At 45.6% G+C, this 19,871-nt stretch overlaps 1 long non-coding RNA gene across 2 annotated transcripts in view; it reads left to right on the top strand.

Moving 5' to 3' along the window:
• Positions 1-644: 644 nt before the first annotated feature.
• LOC137374140 (uncharacterized) overlaps positions 645-19,871 on the top strand; it is a 32,864-nt gene continuing 13,637 nt past the window's right edge. For both annotated transcript variants that reach the window (XR_010975768.1, XR_010975769.1), the window contains exons 1-2: positions 645-761; positions 1,105-1,251. This is a non-coding gene — a long non-coding RNA (uncharacterized lncRNA). The remainder of the gene's footprint in view (positions 762-1,104; positions 1,252-19,871) is intronic.

Raw genomic sequence — 19,871 nt, 5'->3', positions numbered from 1 at the left:
GTGAAAAAGCTTTTCCTCATTTGAACCCACACAGCTGTTAATAGTTAAGGTATTCAGTCGGAATGAACTTTGTGCATTGGGAACTCTGTCCAGGGGTATAGTACCTCATCTAGGGACTGTCCCAGAAAAACGAGGATGTACCCTACCATTGGAACCCATCTTGTGATTCGCCTAGAGTCTAAAATATACCATAATCAAGTGTATGCTTCATACTGTCCATTGAGGGGTCACTGTAAAATCAGAAATACTCTGGATCGGGGTCCTGGTGGTGGAGTGGGAAAGAAAGCCTTCCTCCAACTGTAGCACTAAGCCAAGCAGGCAGGAATATCCCAGGTTCAATCTGTGTTGTGAGTTAGTTGATCTCTCCATGTCGACCCCCACATGACGAATGTCCACTTGGATGGACCACAGGTCTATCAGCGTAGCCCTAAACTAGTTAGAACCTACCAGGGAGAAGGGATGGAAAAAGGAGAGAAAATTAGAGGAAAAATTAACTCACGGGAAAAGCAAAAACTGAACTGGGATCTAATTTTATACTTTATTCTGTCCAGTGGAGGGCAGTGTAGCACCATAACGTTTCTTGCTCAGCTGATTTCGAGTTCAGAAAGGTCTTGCTTTTGTGCAGCACCTTCCAACTTCTCAGAAAGTCCCAAAGCACTTCACAACCAAAGAAATATTCTTGAAATAAAAACAAGAAATGCTGGAACCACTCAGCAGGTCTGGCAGCATCTGTGAAAAGGGAAGCAGAGTTAACGTTTCAGGTCAGTGACCCTTCTTCAGAACTGACAAATATTTTTGAAACGTAGTCGCCGTTACATAGGAAGGTGTGGTTACCTATTTAAGAAGGAACCTGCATTTATATAGCACTTTTCATGACCTTAGGACATCCCAAAGTGCTTCATAGTCAATTAAATATATTTATGAAGTGTAGAAAACAAGGCAGGCAATTTGCACAAGGCAAGGTTCCACAAACTGCCATGACATAAATGATCAGTTAATCAGTTTTTAGTGGTGTTGGCTGAGGGATAAATGTCAGTCACACAGTGAGAATGCCCTGCTCTTCTTTGAATAGTGCCATGGGATCTTTTTAATCCACTTGAACAGGTTGAAGGGTCCTCAGTTTAACATCACAGCCAAAAGACGGCACCTCTGACAGTGCAGCACTCTCTCACTACTCCACTGAAATGACAGATGGATTATTTACTCAACTCCAGGAGTGAAACCTGAGCCCCATAACGTTCTAAGTCAGAGGTAAGAGTACCACATTTAAGCCAAACTTGTGTTTTTACCATGCTAGCTTATTCAGGAACTTGTCTATTAATTTTCAAAATGATTTCTCCAACATATGAAGTGGATGTGCTGAATCGGGGGAAACAACTAACTTGCTTTTAATATTCTAGCCTGCAAATGAATGTGCTCAGTTTGTTAATGTCAGCTGGAGTAGGTGGGGCTGTAACTTCTCAATGTCCACAGTTAGAGTTGGACGGTTATCCAACAACAACTTGCACCTTGCAAATATAGCACCTTTGATGTAGGAAAACCACCCAAGGTGCTTCACAGGAGCGTAATCAGATTGAAATTGACACCAAGCACAGAAGGAGATATTAGGAGAGCTCACTAAATGTTTGGGCAAAAAGGGATGTTTCAAGGAGGGTCTTAAAGGATAAGAGAGAGAGGTGGATAGGCAGAGAGTTTTAGGGAAGGAATTCCAGCGTCTCAATGTACAGTCACCAATAATGGAGTGAAGCAAGTGGGAGACTCACAAGATGCTGGAAGAAGTTCGTGGAGGGTTGTAGGGCTGGAGGAGGTCACAGAAATAGGGAGGGGTGAGGTTATGGAGGGAGTTGAACCTGAAGATGAGCATTTTAAAATCAAGGCATAGGTGGACCAGGAGCCAATGTAGGTCAGTGAGTACAGGGGTGATGGGTGAACAGGACTTAGTATGAGTTAGGACATAGGCAGCAGAGTTTTGGATCAGCTCAATTTTGTGAAGGGTAGAAGAATAGAGGCCAACCAGGAGAGCATTGGAGTAGTCAACTCTGGAGGTAACAAAAACATGATTGAGCATTTCAGCAGCAGATGAGTTGAGGCAGGGGCAATGATGGGGCATATTACAGAGGTAGAAGTAGGTAGTCTTTCTCATGGAGAACATATGGGGTCAGAAGCTTAGCTCCGGGTGAACCAGGTCAGAGAGGCTGCGATCAATCTGGTTCAGCCTCAGGCCAGGGAGAAGGATGGAGTCAGTAGTGAGGGAATAGAGGAAAAATATGATCACTTTGGTCTTTGCAATGATTAACTGGAGGAAATTGCAACTCATCCAGGACTCATGCAGTGAAAGGATCAAGAGAGCGGGGTGTCATCAATGTACATGTGGAACCTGTTGTTGTGGCTTCGGATGATGTCACTAAGGAGCAGCACATACTGAGAAAGGGGAGGCGACCAAGGATAGTTTCTTAGGAATGCTAAAGGAAATGGTACGGAGTGAGAAGATAAGCCATTGTAGGAGATTCTCTGTCTACAGCTGGATAGATAAGAGTGGTAGCAAGCAAGGGCAGTTCTACTCAGCTGGATCAGAGACATTGGAGGAAGATGGTGTGGTCAACCATGTCAAAAAACTACAGAGAGGTTAAGAAAGTTGAGGAGGATCGTGTACCCTAGTTACAGTCACAGAGAATGTCATTTCTGACTTTTTTTAGGCCATTTCAATGCTGTGACAAAGGCAGAAACCTGATTGAAGAGATTCAGATAAGTAGTTGTAGGAAAGATGATCACAGCCTTGGGAGGTGACAACACATTCAAGAACATTAGAGAGAAAAGGTTAGAGGGAGAGCAGTAGTTTGTAAGGGCAGAAATGTCATGGAGTCATAGCATCATAGTATGATTGAATGGTTACAGCACTGAAGGAGGCCATTCAGCCCATCGAGTATGTGCTAGCTCTCTGCAAGAGGAATCCGGCTGTTCCACTCCCCCATCTTTTCCCTTTAGCCCTGCAGTTTTTTCCCTTCAAGTACTTACCTAATTCCCTTTTGAAAGCCATGACTGAATCTGCCTCCCCCACCCTTTCAGGCAGTGCATTCTGGATCATAGCATTTACTGTGCAAAAGGCTTTTCCTCATGTTGCCTTTGGTCCTTTTGCCAATCACCTTAAATCGCTGTCCTCTGGTCCTTGATCCTTCTGCCAATGGGAACAGTTTCTCCCTATTTACTCTGACTAGACCCCTCATGACTTTGAACACGTCTATCAAAACCCGTTTCAATCCTGTTATGAAAGTGCTTCCATTTTTTAATATTTTTTGAGGACTCATGGTTTAGAATTGTGGAGATGGATTCATTTGAGGACTGAAGTGATTACATAGATGCTGGACTTTTTTTTAAAGGGTCACTGGAAGGACTCCATTTAAAACAACATTTACTGGATGTCACATATCTTCAGCTATGTAAACAATAGGTGCCTTCTAACCATGGGAATTGTTTACAAGAGAAGTAGCATATCAAGATTTATGGTGCTCAAGAGTGGGTTTCATTTTTGAATACTGTTTTAAGTCAGTTGAGTTTGTAGCCTGCTGAAAGAAACACCCAGCTCATCTTTTCTCCAACTCTGAGAAACACTGCAAAAAAAATCTAGTGTGTGATCGCTGTAATGCCTGATGCCGCATTTCTCCTGAGAAGCTTTAGGAAGACTTCCTCTCGACATCTCCTGAACGAACAGCTTCTGAAAAGATCCCAGTGACCCGTCTACATGTACCCGGATGCCAGACTGTATGCCATCTGGAACATAACATATCTTATCCTTTTGCTTCGAGAATTAACAAGTACTTTGGCCGAAGCATCTTTATTTTTCCTTTAACCGGTGTGTGTGTGTGTGTGTTGGGTATTTAGAAGGGAATATATAAATTTACCAACATATTTCAAACTGTGTGTTAAAGCTTTGCATCTTTATTGACTAAGTCTTGTTTTATAACAAATTAATACTTTTGTTGTTTATTAAAGAAACCTGGTTGGTGGATTTTATTCTGAAATAAAAATAGAGTATATAATTGGCTGCATCAGTAACTGGGTACACATTTAAATATATGTTGTGATCTGTGGAGAAGTGGAACTAGAGAAAGACAGTGCACTCCACCCGCCTTGGTCGTAACAAGCTTCCCTTCTCCAAGGAGAAAAACCCGAGCTTCTCCAATCTATCCTTGTAACTGAAGTCTCTCATCCCTTGAGCCATTTTTGTAAATCTTTTCTGCACCTTCTCTAACGCCTTCACATCTTTCCTAAAGCGCGATGCCCAGAATTCAGCATAATACACCAGTTGAGGCCAAACTAGTGTTTTATAAAGATTCAGCATCACTTCCTTGCTTTTGTATTCTATGCCTCTATTTATAAAGCCCAAGATTCCAGATACTTTTTAACTGCTTTCTCATCGATTTGTGCACATATATCCCCGGGTCTCTTTGCTCCTGCGCCCCCTTTCGAATTGTATCCTTTATTTTATATTGCCACTCCTTGTTCTTCCTACCAAAATGAATCACTTTTCACTTTGTTGCATTAAATTTCATCTCCCATTCCACCAGCCTGTCTTTGTCCTCTTGAAGTCTGTCACCATCCTCCTCACTCTTCACTACACTTCAAGTTTTGTATCATCTACAAATTTTGAAATTGTGCCCGGCACACCTAAGTCAAAGATTTTTTTGTAAGATTGGGGTGATGATAGCAAATTTCAAAGAGAGGGGAACAGTACCTGAGGACAGATATCCAGTGATCCATTATGGAAGTGTACATGTCAGGACATGAATAAAAATAGGATCAAGCTCAGGAGTGATGCCTTCCCTGGTCAAGCAGCCTGTTAATACTCACTGTCAAAGCCTGACACATGAATAATGGGCACCTGGGTTCAATATGGGAGGGAAAACAACAATGGAGGAACTGTATCCAAGCAGGGAGTTAAGCAAGGGGAGAAAACTGGAAAGAAAACAAATTGGTGAAAGAAAAAGGATTACTGAGGTGGCAGTGACAGACCTTTTGCTTTAGTACAATAATTGGCAATTTTCTTTTCAAATTATTTCACGCCTGTGTGTTTCAGTGAAAATAACTGGGGCTGACATTTTGAAGATTATGTGTGATTGCTTCGGGCTGCCATGCAGGGAGAAACTCTAACTGCCACAAAGGGACTATGGCCAAATTCTACATCAAATCCTTTGTTGAAGCTGCAAAACTTACATAATCACAGTGGTTGGTGAAACTTTCTTTCAGATAAATTATTGCACTGAATACCTTCACAGAACTTATTGGATTCAACAGCTAACTTCAATAGTTTAGCAATAAATGCTGCTCCCAAACTATATAACACCAATTTTAACCCTTCACACTGGATGAAAACAAGGAGTGTGGCACGGTTAAAACACATGCAGTGACCTACTCACCTCATTGACGCTAGCACATAACCAAAGGGAGACTTCAAGGACAGGAGGTGGTCCTGCTACATTGCAAACTCTGACACCATGGAAGATGCAGCCATCAACATTATTGACAAGAGAGAGCATGTAGCATTGGAGATGGTGAACCCATGCACAACGAAGTGTTTGGCCACTTGCCCTACTTTTTCTCTTTTAACTTAACTATCTCATCACACATTCTCTCCCTTACATACACACACACAGACATACATCATCATACCTACAGACATAAATATATGCACACCACATGCACAGACCATGCACACACACCCACTCACACAGACACAATCACACCCACACCCACACATATACGCACACCACATGCACAGACCACACACAGACTTACACACCATATGCGCAGACCACACACAGACACAATCACACCCACACAAGTTCACACAACACACACACAAACACAGGCACACCACATACACAGACATACCACACATCCAGATACCCAGACACACCACACACACCCTGACACACCACACACACCCTGACACACCACACACACAAACATATACAAATGGACAAGATCTCTCACATACACACAGAAAAGATCAAACCCAGACACACACACACACACAAACACATACACACGGACAAGATCAAACCCAGACACACACAAACAAACATACTCACAGCATGACAACCTGATGCTACATTACACTGTCAGTCATCTGCTGCTGTTTCCCATTTTTGATTATATATTTACTCTTGTCCCTCTGCCCTTCTAGATTCCTCCGATGATTTGGGCCCGCAGTCACACAGGCTTAGGGACGGAACCTTCCTGAAGATGCACCATCACTTGCTTTTGCCCTTCCAAGTACCAGCACAGAATCCACACCCCATGTGGTAATAGGTTGTGAGTCAGGGGGGTCTGTGTGGGTTGATTCACAGAGCACAAGTGAGCTGGAGTTGTTTCCGGTGGACAGATCAGCACAGGAAACAGCTGGCTGGATGTGAAGCTTGTGTAGGAGCTCTGCTGACATGGACTGCGATGCAGGCTTTAGCCACCCATCTGCAAAAGAAAAAGGACAAAAAATTTGGCTCCATGGCACCACTGGAGTCAACACTACAGAAGCCGGAGTTGATGAAAATGGCAGGCGCACCATTTCCGGCCACTTCTGGTGCAGCCCATGCAGTGCACTATACTGGTAAGGGCGCTAGCACCAGTGTCCCATGCCCACACCTGAAGCTTTCTCACTAGGCTGATTGTGATGTCAAATAGCCTCTTGGGCTTAATGCCTGTTCCGCCAATTTGTACTGCACAGATCCAGTTAGCACTGTGTTCAGCAAACCTAGTAATCTGCTGGAGCACAGATTGCTGGACTGCTGTGAGAACCTACAAGCCCCTTTGAACACATGCAGCTGCAGCCATGATGGCAGCAGTTTGAACCTGCATGGCAGCAAGAATGGATCTCATGACCTCAGTCTGAGCTTCCACTGCATCACTTAGACATTGGGTGGCTGCTGCCTGTGCAACAGTGTAATCTGAGACATCAGCCACCAGATGCTGCATGACGGGTGGGTCTGCAAGTATTATCATGGAGTTGACCATCACTTCCACAATGGAAAGGATGGGGCCCAAGTTCAGCACGCTGCTCTGTGCCATGTTGGAGCCAGGCTCCGCCATGCTCCTTGACATTGACAGCAGGCTGTCTGACAGACCTGCTAATACAACAAGCATCGTCATTAGTGTTCTCCTGGAGGCCATCCTATTAATGTCCTCATCTTGCAGCAGATATCCTCAATGAATCGCCCTCTGGTGAGTTGGCATATGCCTTATCCTTTCCCCCTGGCCTTGCTGCAGCCCACGTGCCCAGCAGATCCCGATTCTGTACTGCCCCCCAAAGTACTTGTATGCCCATATATTAGCTGGTGGCTGCGAGTGTGAGATCAACTGACAGTGCTTTGTCCTCAGGGATCTGTAGCTGCTTTCGCCCTTCCTCATGAGGCTGCACTGGCTGGTCAGGCAGCAAATCTTGGCTATCTGAGGGCAGAAATGGAGAAGGGGAGAGTTGGAGTGAAGGAAATGGGTGGAAAGCAAGAGGTTAATGATCACAACATCTGCAGCTTGCACTTCATGCCAGATAGCAGGATGAGGATGAGGTGGGATTTGAGAAGGGGCATAAGGCAAGAACATAATCTCATCCTCAATGTTCTCAGCATGCTGGATGTAACAGGCTCTATTACACTGTCCGCATGATGTGGAGCACCATTTCCTCATGTGATGGAGACATGCCTTGACCCCTATGTTTCTGGTCTGCTCCCTCCTGTTATGGACCACCTTGTCCAGCAAAAGAGAAGGAAGAATGTCAGTGATTGTGTTTGGGTGATGTGCCTGCCATGGTTGAATAGCTGGAGGTATTTGGAAGCAATGAGAGGTAAGTGTGAGGCTAGTAGCATTGGAAGGTGTGTGAGGGTGAGGTGGGTTACCTGAATGTTAGGCCTTGGTCTGGATTGCTGTAGAATGCTGATAGGTGAGTGATGGGAGTGTGGTGCATTGGGCACCATGACAGGCTTGTAGGAAATGTCCTTTGAAGATGCAACTATTGACTTTGACCACACGTGTACAGTCATTGAACTTTTTGTGGCTGTGCTGCTAGGTCTTTGGGGCAATATTCTGGAAAGTGACCTCCTTGACCACCTGCTCCCATTCCCTTCTCAGGGTTTGCCTTTTCCTGTGGAAACATTGCTTCTCTCCTCCTTTCAACTGAGTGCATTTATGCCTGCAGCACATTGGAAAACCTGAAAGCCCTCTTTCTTGTCTGTTGATCCATTGTGGTGCTTCTCCTTGCAGCCAATTCTTGTACAGAAAGTTAGCAGCAGCTTCCTTTTAATGAGTGCAGCTCCCCACTAAGTGGAGCATGCTGCTTTTACGCTGGGCATGCTGATTTTAACAGGGGCAGGCTGCCTTTAAGAGAGGGAGGCTGTGATATAAGGGTCTGAAAGGGTTAATGTTTGAGACAGTGAGAGTAAATCCCTCCCACTGTAATGATGATGAAATAGTTACATGGGTATTAAGCTTGGAAGAAGCTAAAATCATCATGTTAGCTGGACAGGCTTAAATGAGAGTGTAAATAATATTGTATGTAAAATAAATGAGTTACTATTTAGTCATACAAAGACTACGAGACATCTGTAAACAATGCTTGAACTATACTAACAACAACATACAACACAGGCTAGCTGAAAAACCCTGCTGGGCCCCCTGTTGAGCGTTCAGCCAGCCAGCAGCATGAGTCATGCTTGGCTGAATGCTGAAATCATTCAAATGAGGAGGCAGCATGAAGTTTGCGTATTGCCTGCCTCAACGGGACCGGGCATGGACAGATCGCAAATCACGATTCCCACGGGCGAAAATGGGAGCAATCAAATTTTTCTCCCGGATACTTTCTGTTCACCAGCGATTGCTGAATGTATTGGACTGCTGGCCAGGGAGCTACATACAATGTTGGCGATTGGGGAGGATTCAATCACCAACTTGTGTGGGGTTCTGGCACGTGCAATGACACACATTAGTCAACCACAGAATGGTTTGTCACCTCAATGAATGTTGCAATAGGGCCTCCTTGCAGGAGTCTTTGACATCAATAAGAACATTTCTCAGGGATGTTCATGGTGGGGTGATACAGGCTTTGGAATCCACCATTTCCTCTGCCTTAAACAGGCTGGGGGACCAAATGGATAGGAACTTCAGTCATATCAGAGATGTCCTATAGCCTGCTCTCCTACTGATCAGCCCATTAGCTGCATCCCAATATTAGGGACAGTCTTGCAATAGGAAGGGAGCATACTGTACTCTCTAAGAATAACAGCACATCTGTATCCTCACCATACTTTCAATGCCTGCCCTAGTGCCAGAAAACCAGCTGGGCAAGACTGCCCTGACAGCTCAGCCAGTAAAACCTTTTGAAATCTTGGGCCGGGATTAAATGCGGAGGCAGTGGCCCCGCCCATAGTCTACAAAGTCAGGGGTGAGCCCACCTCCGTCAGCCCTGAAACAGGATGTCCTGCCTCCAAAAGCTGTTGGCCAGTCAGAGGGCCCACTCTTCAGTCCCAGCAGTGCCAATGGGAGCAGTGGCCAATGTTGGGACTGCAGTAGGCCTGGGACCAGGAGCAGTGCTGGAGGCCCAGAGTAAAGGTAAGTGGGACAGGCTCGCCAGTCAGGCAGGCCCCAGCGAGTGTGGTTGTGGGCGGGGGCAGTGTAGAGTGATCAAGAGGCTGGAAGGAGGGGGTTCTTTAAGCAGGGGCAACACTTGCCGCTGTGGGGGTCCATCGTGGGGCAAAGGGTGCTGGAACAAGAGGGCCCCACCCCCACCTGAGCCTGCAGTTAGGCCACCGGGGTATACCTGGCAGCCTCGCCACGTGGCGTGGGCCCCTCTCCACTACCCCCCACCCCCCTCCCCCTGCTACTGGTAAAATACCAGCAACGCCAGGAAAAGGCCCTTAAGTGGCCATTAATTAGCCACTTAAGGGCCTCCATTGACCCAAGGGCAGGAGGGCTGCCCACCACCTCCCCACTACTGGTAAAATACCAGCAAAGGCAGATAGGCAACGGGCAAGGAAGGCCCACCATTCCACCTGATTTTATGCCACCCCCTACCTTCCAGTCTACTCCCAGGGCGGGCGTAAAACTACAACCTTTGTTTGCGAACAGTATTCTTGTTGACATTGTAATAGCACATGATGTTAATGTCAATGTTGATACATGGACAGTTGTAGTTTACTGGAAGGTGAAAGGACTGGAAGAGATGTCAGTCATGACTGGTCATGAAAGGGAGCAAAGATTCTTCAGCTGAAGCACTCTTCAATGAACTGCTGCTGAAGCTGGTGTTGCAATCCTCCCTTTATGGCATTAGTGTCATCTCCCTCACTACGTGAAGGTCTTCATTCAATGGTGGCTCCATGTGTAGTCACTGTTGAAGAGAAAAGTTATGCAATGTACAGTAAACCAGGATCATATGGACATCCTCCAGAGGTTATATTGCAGGAAGTCACCAGACCTGTCCAGGCAGTGGAATGGTTGCATAAGGGCTCCAATACTTTGCTCTAGTCAAATCATAGATCTGAGTGTAGTGATGTTCAGAAACTCATTGTGAATTCCTGAGAGGATTCATGGGCGAAGTGTGCAAGGCATAGCCTTTTTCTATAATGTGATGGAAATCACACATGCCAAATGGAAAATATTAATTTCATCATTTGGAACTCTGCGTGAGAATTTTTATGGGACATTACAAATAACTTTTTAAAAAGCAGAACAGAACAGCTGAAGATGCCCATGCACAATTTGCATATGAGACGACAAAGGCTAGCTGGGAGACAGAGGTAAATTACCTAGTCTAGCTAGAGCAATGGGGGTGCTCCCTGATTCAATTAATGAGAATGGTTTTGTCAATAGTGGTGATCAAAAGCCATTGACACCCTTTGACTTTGAAAGAGCCAAACCTCTCCCCTAACAAGTATATCTGAAGATCTTTGAATTTCAGACAATCTTGCAGAAACCTTTGTTTTCAACAAAGAGATGGTCACATGACATACCTGCTGGTGTAACACTGAATTTGTGAATTGTGCCTCAGAAAGGAACAGACAGTAACTGAACTTGAAGAAGCACCTCTCTCTCTCTCCCTCTCCAGCAAAGGCCCAGGGGAGTCTTGGTTGCAGTTAAACCTCAAATCTACAGGCCCTCACAGGCAACAACCAAGAAGACAGATAAAACCTCTGTTAGGCCTTCCAGAACCAGAGAAGCAAGCCTAAATTGTGCACATGGCCCCAGTGAGAACTTCAAGACTTTAACTTCAACAAAAGACATTGAAACTCAGTATTTGAATTCCATTTATTACAGACCTTCAACCTCCCAACTCTACCTTTTCCCCTCTGTATCTATTTGTGTGTGTGCCTCTCGTATGAATGTGAGCGTGGATGCATCGCGTATTTTTGTAATTATAACCAGTTTAAAGTGATAAGGTTAAAAAACTTACATCTTTCTTGTTTAAACTCAAGAAAACCTTTCTGATTGGTTCATTTGCAATTGTAATTAGAGTAACAGGAGCAAGTGTTTACTGAGTTGGTAAGTTAAATCACTGTGTTTAAAAGATAAACCCTGTTGCAATCAAACAAGAGAAGGGGTGAAAAGGCAGTCTGAGACCCCTTCCTCATCTGGTCATAACAATAAGCAGATATCTCTCAACCGGTTTGATATAGTGCCAGAACCCCTTAAGAACTCCGAAGGTTGTACAGTCACTACAAGCATTTTACATTTTTCTGAGTAACTACAAACTACTATCTAACACAAGAAAAAATTTGTCATAGAGTCATTAACGGAACAGGAGGCCATTCAGCCCATCACGTCTATGCTGGTTCTCTGCAGAGCATTCTAGTCAGTCCCACTCTCCCACTCAATCCCTATAGCCCTGTAAGTTTACTTCCTCAAGTGCCCATCGATTTTCCTTTCAAAATCATTGATTGTCTCCGCTTCCACCACCTTCACAGGCAACAAGTTCCAGGTCATTACCACTCACTGTATAAAAAGTTCTTCCTCACATTCCCCTGCCCAAAATCTTCAATCTGTGTCCCCTACTCCTTGTACCATCAGTTAATGGGAACAGATTTTCCATGTCTAACTTATCTAAGCCTGTACACCTTTATCAAATCTTCTCTCAATCTCCTTTGCTCAAAGGAGAACCCCAGATTTTCCAACCTAACCTTGTAACTAAAATCCCCCATGCCTGGAACCATTCTGGTAAATCTCCTCTGCATCCTTTCAAGAACCGTCACATCTTTCCTAAAGTGTGAGGACCAGAACTGGATGCAATACTCCAGTCAGGGCCTAACCAGGGCTGACTCCTGCACTTTTGCAGCATTTTTGTTGAGAGTAGGTGACTAATCCTTTAAATACTGCTGGAAATGGCTGCCTTACAACTTCTACTGCCCATGGTTTGTGAGTGGAAAGAGGAACTTGCAATAGCCATGCAGGTAGAGATGAAAATGACATTGGGATCTTAACTGGGTTATTTGTCCCCTATTGACATACATTAATGAGGCTCCCGCTTTCGCCAGCAGAAACACTAGCTGCCTAAATCGAGGTCTGTCCAAAATCGGAATGACCACACCTCCGGTAATAGAATAACAAAACCTTAGAAAGTTACAGCACAGAAGGAGGCCATTCAGCCTATGCTGGCTCTTTGAAGGAGCAGTCGTACTTAGTCCCACACCTTCGCTTTTTGTCTGTAAGTTGATAGGACTTTAAGTTTCAGTTTTTGTCCCAATGCCTCCTTGTTTATAGATCTGATATCTGGTTCTGGTTCTGACTGACTCTAAAGTTATATTGGTCTCCAAAGCAGAATTGTTTTTTGACAATGATTGACACTAAATTGAGAGGTTAACTCATAAATGTAAAAAAGGATGGTGTTTGTGGGGAATGGAAGTATTCATATTGCACTGTTTTTTCCTGACCTAAAGAAACACATCCCTGGCAGAACCAGAACTATTGGGCACAGCAGAGCAGAGGGAGCTTTGTCCTTCATTTATCTAGTGCTATACCTGACCTAGCAATGCTTAATGCTGACACTGCGTCTCACTGCTGGAACAGTTCTATATTCCTCCAAAACCTACGTTCCTCAGCTTGAACAGTGCCAAAAGTACAAATAAAATATTTGTCTGTGATGTGCTGAGTGTAACAATTTACTGTATGTGCTCAGTAATTAACATTAAAACAGGTTAAGTATGATTAGTGACAGAGGGACAGACTTTTCATTTGCCAAAGCAAAGCCAGGTGAGTTGCGGTGAGCAAACAGATTATTTTGATAAAGTATCAGGCAATCTGAAAACAATATGCAAAGGCAGTTTTTTTTTTCCATTCTGTGTTGAATCCACCAACATTATCTACTACAGTGTGTGACTGTATCAGGAAGGGAGCAACAGAGCTCATTCAGAGTTACTCCTCCTGAAATGATAAGATTTTCTCTTCCTGCTGATCTCTGTATATTTCTAAATTCAGGTTGCAATATTGCTCGACTACATTTTGAAAATCTTTAACCCGGAAGTCCTACTTCGTTTTGGGGCTGAACTTTGGCATCAGAGTCGGCAGAGGGACCATGCTCTCAGCCCCTTTCAAATTCCTGGGAATTTTCCTCCACAAGTCCCATCCTCATATCCCGATCTCAGTTTATGGTAGAGCGGTCAGTTGTCAAGGTGTGTTCCTCGGCTACCGAGTGGGCCAGGGAGCCCCACTAAATACACAGCAGTGAGGCCCAGAGTGTAATTCTGGGATGCAAGTTGGTCTCAGCAGGACTAAATAGTCTTTCAGATGCTCACTGCACTTTGGGGCCAAGTAAATAGTAGATCTACATGTGTGGCTGTCTGCATGGCAGTTTTTCTTTCAGAACCTGGCATCATAAGTCTTCAATCCATCAACCTATGCGAGCTCTTTTGGGAAAAGGGTGAAAACAGGCACTAAATGGATGCTGTGCTAAAAAGACATGCCTGTTTGAAATTCTGGTTTTAGCCTGAAGTTTTGGGCCTTATTGTTAATTGCTATAATTTAAACTTGCTGGAAGGCACTAAATCAGATACCTGCAGGTTTAGCGCTCAAATGCTGATTAGATGCAATTTTTGTGGAGCAGTATATGTGGGCTCCACTGAAGGGCTGGCAGACACTCAGCAGCAGGTCTCAGGATGGCACAGGGACCAAACGAGAGGGAGCACAGATTCCCAGAGGCAGCACTGGAGGTTCTGGTGGAAGAAGGATGTCCTGTACCTGCTGGGGGAAGAAGTCCACCTCTCTCCTGCAGTAGCTGGTGCTGCTCTGCCTGCCATATGTCCTCCTCCCATGCCTCATCCAGACCAAGAGGAACATCTAGCAAGATACCCATGACGAAGCACTGTCTTTCTCCTGATGATTCCTATAAGGTGTCCAATAAAATGAAGTAGCACAACACTTACCCTTTTTAGCTGAGATCCTCAGAGAATTTCCAGAATAAATGTTGCTCGAGTGTTGGTGAAGTCTTGACAAATTGTCCCAGAAAGTCGCCCAATGTGTTTCAAAAATCCTCTTCAAACCTTTGCATGAACAGGAAATGGTGATATACGTTTAAATAGTGCTCAAAATCCTTTGCAATGACTGGTGTACTCCCAATCAGCCAGTCACTGTTAGGAGAGGGTGTTAGGTCAAGTGCTAGCCACTGAAATGCCGTGCAGACTCCTTAACGAGTGCTAGCAGACAATTTAAATGGCAATCAGCTGCTTACAGTTCCTGTGGGAAGCCATCCCCAGCACAGGCTTCAATTCCTTTAACAAGATGGCATCTTGCACTAAATGGGGGCTAAACCACTATTTCAGCTTAGACTGCATCTTGGCTACCTCAGAGGCTCTTTAACGCCTAAAGAATCTGGAGAAAATCACCCCTTTATTCCTCTTGTCCTTTCTCTCTTTCCCTCTTTCTCCTCTGCACCAATCCAAGACTCCAATTATTCCTTTGGTTTAGCAACCCTATTGTGCTGCCTCTATTATTCGTATGATTCCATTCCTGGGATTTGATGGAGTCAACCAGTTGGATGAAATTTCCTCCCAGCTCACTTCTGGTGTCATGTTGATACTGCCATAATTTCTACTCTTCTCTTTTTTCAAAAGGGAAAAAAAGTACCAGCGTGCCCCAACTCTGAAACCTTTGAGTAGGCATTTTAGAGCAGGGAGAATATAAAACTGTAAACATGAATACATATTAAGTGTTACTCACTCATTCATTTCAGTGATGTCTCAGACTATGCAACAACTGAATTTCTAATCCCAGTGCAGTTGATAAATATACCTGATGTGGGATTGAACCAAATCAACCACTAAGGTCACAGGTTCAATCCCCACTACGTAAGGCGCTAAATCTTCAGGCCCTAACGAGGCTTGGAACGGAGATGGGCAGCCCCAAAAATACCGGTGCCGGCTGGCAGGTCAGTTTCAGGAAGCTGTTCCCAGCACCACAATGCTAACCAGGGCAGGGAGAAGACCAGACAGGAATCCTATTGAGGCCAATTAAAGCATTTAAAAAGCTCATTAAGTATCTGTTGGAAGGGGAGAATGGAATTTTGAAGGGGGCACACGGGTTTCAGGAAGTGACTGTTGTGAAACGGCTGAAGGGAGGCAGTTACAGAGTAGGGAGCCAATCGTGGCCCCTCTAGGGAATTACTCCGACCCCATAAGAGGGTCAGTGGGGAAAAGAGGGTCTCAGCATTTGGTAAGGTGGTGCTGTCTGTGCTGTGCAGGTGGCAGGGAGAATGGCCACTCCATGCCCGGGCATTGAACCAGGTCACCACAACCCTGGATCATGGTGGCAGAAGAGCAAGGGGCAATGCTGCCAAGAAGAATTGGGGGTCACCTTTACCAAAGGAAGACTCCAGCTGGTAATGGGGACATGACTGTCAGATTTTAGATTTAGTGGCAGTAAGGGACAACACCCTCCGCAGGAAGGGCAGAACCCCAAGCAGAAAGAGGGCACAGGAGAGGAAAGAAGGACAGGAAGGACACAGAAGTCTTACCCTTACCACAGGATCTACTGCCAATGATGGAACTACCTGGAGCTGACCAAGACCCAGTGCAGCTGGAGACTGCGACTCTCCAGGCAAATGATCACAGACATCTGTGACCTCATCGCCGAAGACCTCACAGCACTGGTCGCCATGCCCTGCCAGTAACCATCAAAGCCACTGTGGCCTTGAACTTCTTCACTTCTGTCTCCTTCCAAGGATCAGCTGGGGACCTTAGTGGCATCTCACGAGCAGCAACACACCACTGCATCTCGCTGATCACTGATGCCCTCTTTGCCAGAGCTGAACAGCATATTCATTTCATGACAGAAGAGGCCTCGCAGGGATAGACACCATTGGGTTTCGCTGTCATTGCTGGATTCTGCCAGGTGCAGTACATCATCAATTGTACTCATGTGGTCAACAAGACACCAGTGACCAGCCAGTGATTCATCAACAGGAAGGGTGTTCACTCCCTTCATGTCCAACTGGTCTGTGCCCACAACAAGAACTTCTTCCATGCGTGTGCTCGCTTTCCTGGCAGCTGCCATGACTCCTTCATCCTCCGCCAATCCAGCTGCCTCAGATCTTCACTCCAACCCCAAAGAGTGTGGATGGATCCCAGGGGACAAGGGAAATCCCTTGAAGAGATGGCTACTGACCCCTCTGCCGGAACTGCAGACAGAGGCACAGAGGCGATACAACCAGTGCCACATGCTCAACAGTACAACAATTCAGCATACCATCAAGCTTCTGAAGATGTGATTCCAGTACCCAGAACAGTCAGGTAGCACCCTCCAATATCCTCCTGCAAGGGTCTCCGTCACTGTGGTGGTCTGCTGCACTCTCCATAACGTGGCCCTCCAGAGAGGTATGGACCTTGAGGATGGTAAGGCCTGGAAGGAGACAGCTCATTTGTGGAAGAGTAGGAGCAGGAGGTGTGAGAAGAGGAGGAAGAGGAGGCGATGGAGATGACACTGAACAGAGAGGTGCCCCTGCTGCATGATGAGATGGCCTTCTCCTGCCACCCTCCAGGAAAAGGTCCTGCCTCCTCTCTCTCACGTCATCCAACATTAGATTCAGGTTGGCATCAATGAAGCAAGGGGTAGCCCTGTCCCAGTGTCAGGTCGCTGGCTCCCCTTTGATACTCCCTCTGGTGCATTGGAAGCCATTGGCACAAACCGCAGATCTCTCCCTCAGGACAAGCAACAGCCTCAGTGATGTCCGCCATGGGGCGTCTAAGTGAGTCTCACACCTCATCTTACCGACCTCCATTCCCGCCCCCACTGGCTGTAAGTGGACGGGAAACCAGTCTCCATATCACTTAAGGGCTCATCCCTGTGAAAATCTGAACTTTCATCAGTTTCCCGCAGGAGGCAGGTTTCTGACCCGAAAACAAACCTGGCTCCTGTTTCCCATCTCTGTGGCAAAAATTTAGCAGAGTGTGGTGTTCCTCAGGTGGAGGAAGAGAAAACATCAGCCCAAGTTTTGTGTCCTGATGGTGTAATTCCCCAGAGTGTTGCCTATGGTGCCTGTGGAACCATATCTAAATCTGAATCAGTGCCTTCATGAGGAGAAAAGGGAGAAAACAGAGACACAGGTAAAACATATTAGGGGTGTTTTTCATCTTCACTGCCTTGGTGGTGAACTAGCAGAGCAGATTGCCAGCCCCTATTGAACCAACTTATATTTGAAATCAATGAGAATGAATATTGGTTGGGTTCTATGATGAGTAGGTAATCTGTTCCATTATTTTACCACCCAATCAGTGAAGTCAAAAAATACCCTCATTTTACCAAAATGAGTCAAGAGGGAGCTTTAAGGGGCTTACAGTTTTTGGAATCTGGAAGGAGCAGCAGAGCTGACAGCAATGTGATTTTGGGGCAGATGTTTCAGTATATTTATGGAATGCATCAGACATATATGTTTGGTTTGCACTGAGATTCAAGTTCCTGTGTCCAGCTCAAAGAGATTCCCAGGAGGTCCACTCTCCTGGCTGGATTGTCAGAGGATATTTGCAACACAAAAATGCTTCAAACAGGGAATCAAGCCTTCAAGTATTTGCTAGAATCTAAATCCCGGTGCAGAGAAAATTATGAAAACTGGTTTGATGCTGTAGAAATCCTTTGTGGCAGGTTTAACCTTCCATAATAGATTTCTTGTAAGTAGCAAAATGTCAATGAGGAGTTTTAAACTTTGGAGGGGGGGTGGGGGGGGAAACTCTGCATTCCAGGTTGCATCATTGCACTGAATTGAAAGAGTTATATGCTCCTAATGACCTTGCACTCAATTATGCTGACATTTTCAAACAATTTAAAAGGTCACTGTCAACATATATATTTGGCTTCTCAAGCAGAAATGTTTGACTATAAATATGGGTGATGGGAATAATGAAGGCACCAGGATGAGGGTGGGTAGCAGGTGTCATCATGCAAATCAGATGTCATTTTTGAAATCCATAATCATTGCGCTTTTGAATGGTTCAATCAATGATCCTCTGGAAACTACCCATCCACTGATGTCAGCCATGAATTTAGGGACTGAGCTTTGCTTTTACGTCATGTTACCTTTATGCACCTTTTGTGTTGATGCTGAGGCAAGACTTTCAGTGCGTCAGTGCCAAAAAAGATCAGTATAAAATGACCAGGATCGGAACCAGAGCCAGAAAGACAACTTCCAACTGGTTTTCACTTCACGCTGGCAGCAATCACACCTTTAGTTTTACACTTTTCTCTCTACTGAAGGTGCTGACTCTTACTGAGCTGCAGCTTCACAGGCAGTGACAGGTCTCTGCCATCTCACCTACGTAACTATTCTTAATGCAACAGCTTAGAGAGCAAGAGCTAGCAAATTATTTGACAGGGAAGGGTGGGGGTTAGTGGAATGGGAACAGTACAATTAAGTTAAGTCTTGCCATTTGCACTCATGCTTTAGTAGAGTTGCTGAATAATGATCGAGTCAACACTGGAGGTGATTTCCTCCCCTCTCCTAGTCCAGTATCACTGAGGCCAATTGTTTAACTCCCCCCACTTCCCTAACTGAGGTTAACTAACATAGACTGAGGATTGATTCTGAAACATATTGTCTGTATGGCTCAGTTACACACTGGATTCACCAACTAAGCCAGTGGGGAGCTTGTGTAGTATTGCCATTAACCTATTTTTGAAGTTTGGTAAATTGTTAAAGTGGTAGAAAATGTCACCATTCTATTTTTGATCATTATAAACAACTGACACCAACTCCAGTCAGGAGTCAGTAACAAGAACTCTGTGCACATTCCTGACTTTGGACAGAGTTTAATTCTACCATCGGGAGCGGGCTGGGAGGTAGTGGGGTGTGGCGGGGGGGGGGAATTCTTGCCCTGGAATTGGTAGGGCAGGCCCATCGTCTTCCCAACCCTCCTATTTGGTCAGGGGCTAGGAAGGTCGAGGATGACCTTCCTGCTTGGAGGATGATTGAGGCCCTAAAGGTGCCAATTAATGGCCACTTAAGGGCTTCATCCCACTACCACTGGTATTCTAATAATGGTTGGGTGTGTGCCCTCTGCCACATGGGGAGACTGCCCAGTAAAAGCTGGTGGCCTCCTTGCTGGATCAGAGGGTGGGAGTGTGCCCTCGTGATCAGGCACCTTGTGGCATAAAGAGGACCCCCCCCACCGGCAGCAAGGGCCACCCCCCCGTAAAGCCCCACCTTCCCTCCACAATAACCGCTCCACCCCCCCACACATTCCCCCCCCCTCAATAGGGCCTGCCTGACTGGCCCTGGCAAGCCCTACAAACTTATTCTGGGGCCTCCTTCATGTGGCTGGTCCTGACCGGCTGCAGTCCCAGCAGTGGCCACCACTCCAGCAGTGGGATGAAGAGCTGCTCGCCATCCGATTGGCCGGTGGCAGAGCTTGGAAGTG

This window comes from Heterodontus francisci, chromosome 10 (genome assembly GCF_036365525.1).
Source record: "Heterodontus francisci isolate sHetFra1 chromosome 10, sHetFra1.hap1, whole genome shotgun sequence".
Taxonomy (NCBI): Eukaryota; Metazoa; Chordata; class Chondrichthyes; order Heterodontiformes; family Heterodontidae; genus Heterodontus; species Heterodontus francisci.
Note: the sequence above shows the minus strand (reverse complement) of the source record. Positions and strands in the feature narration are given on the sequence as shown.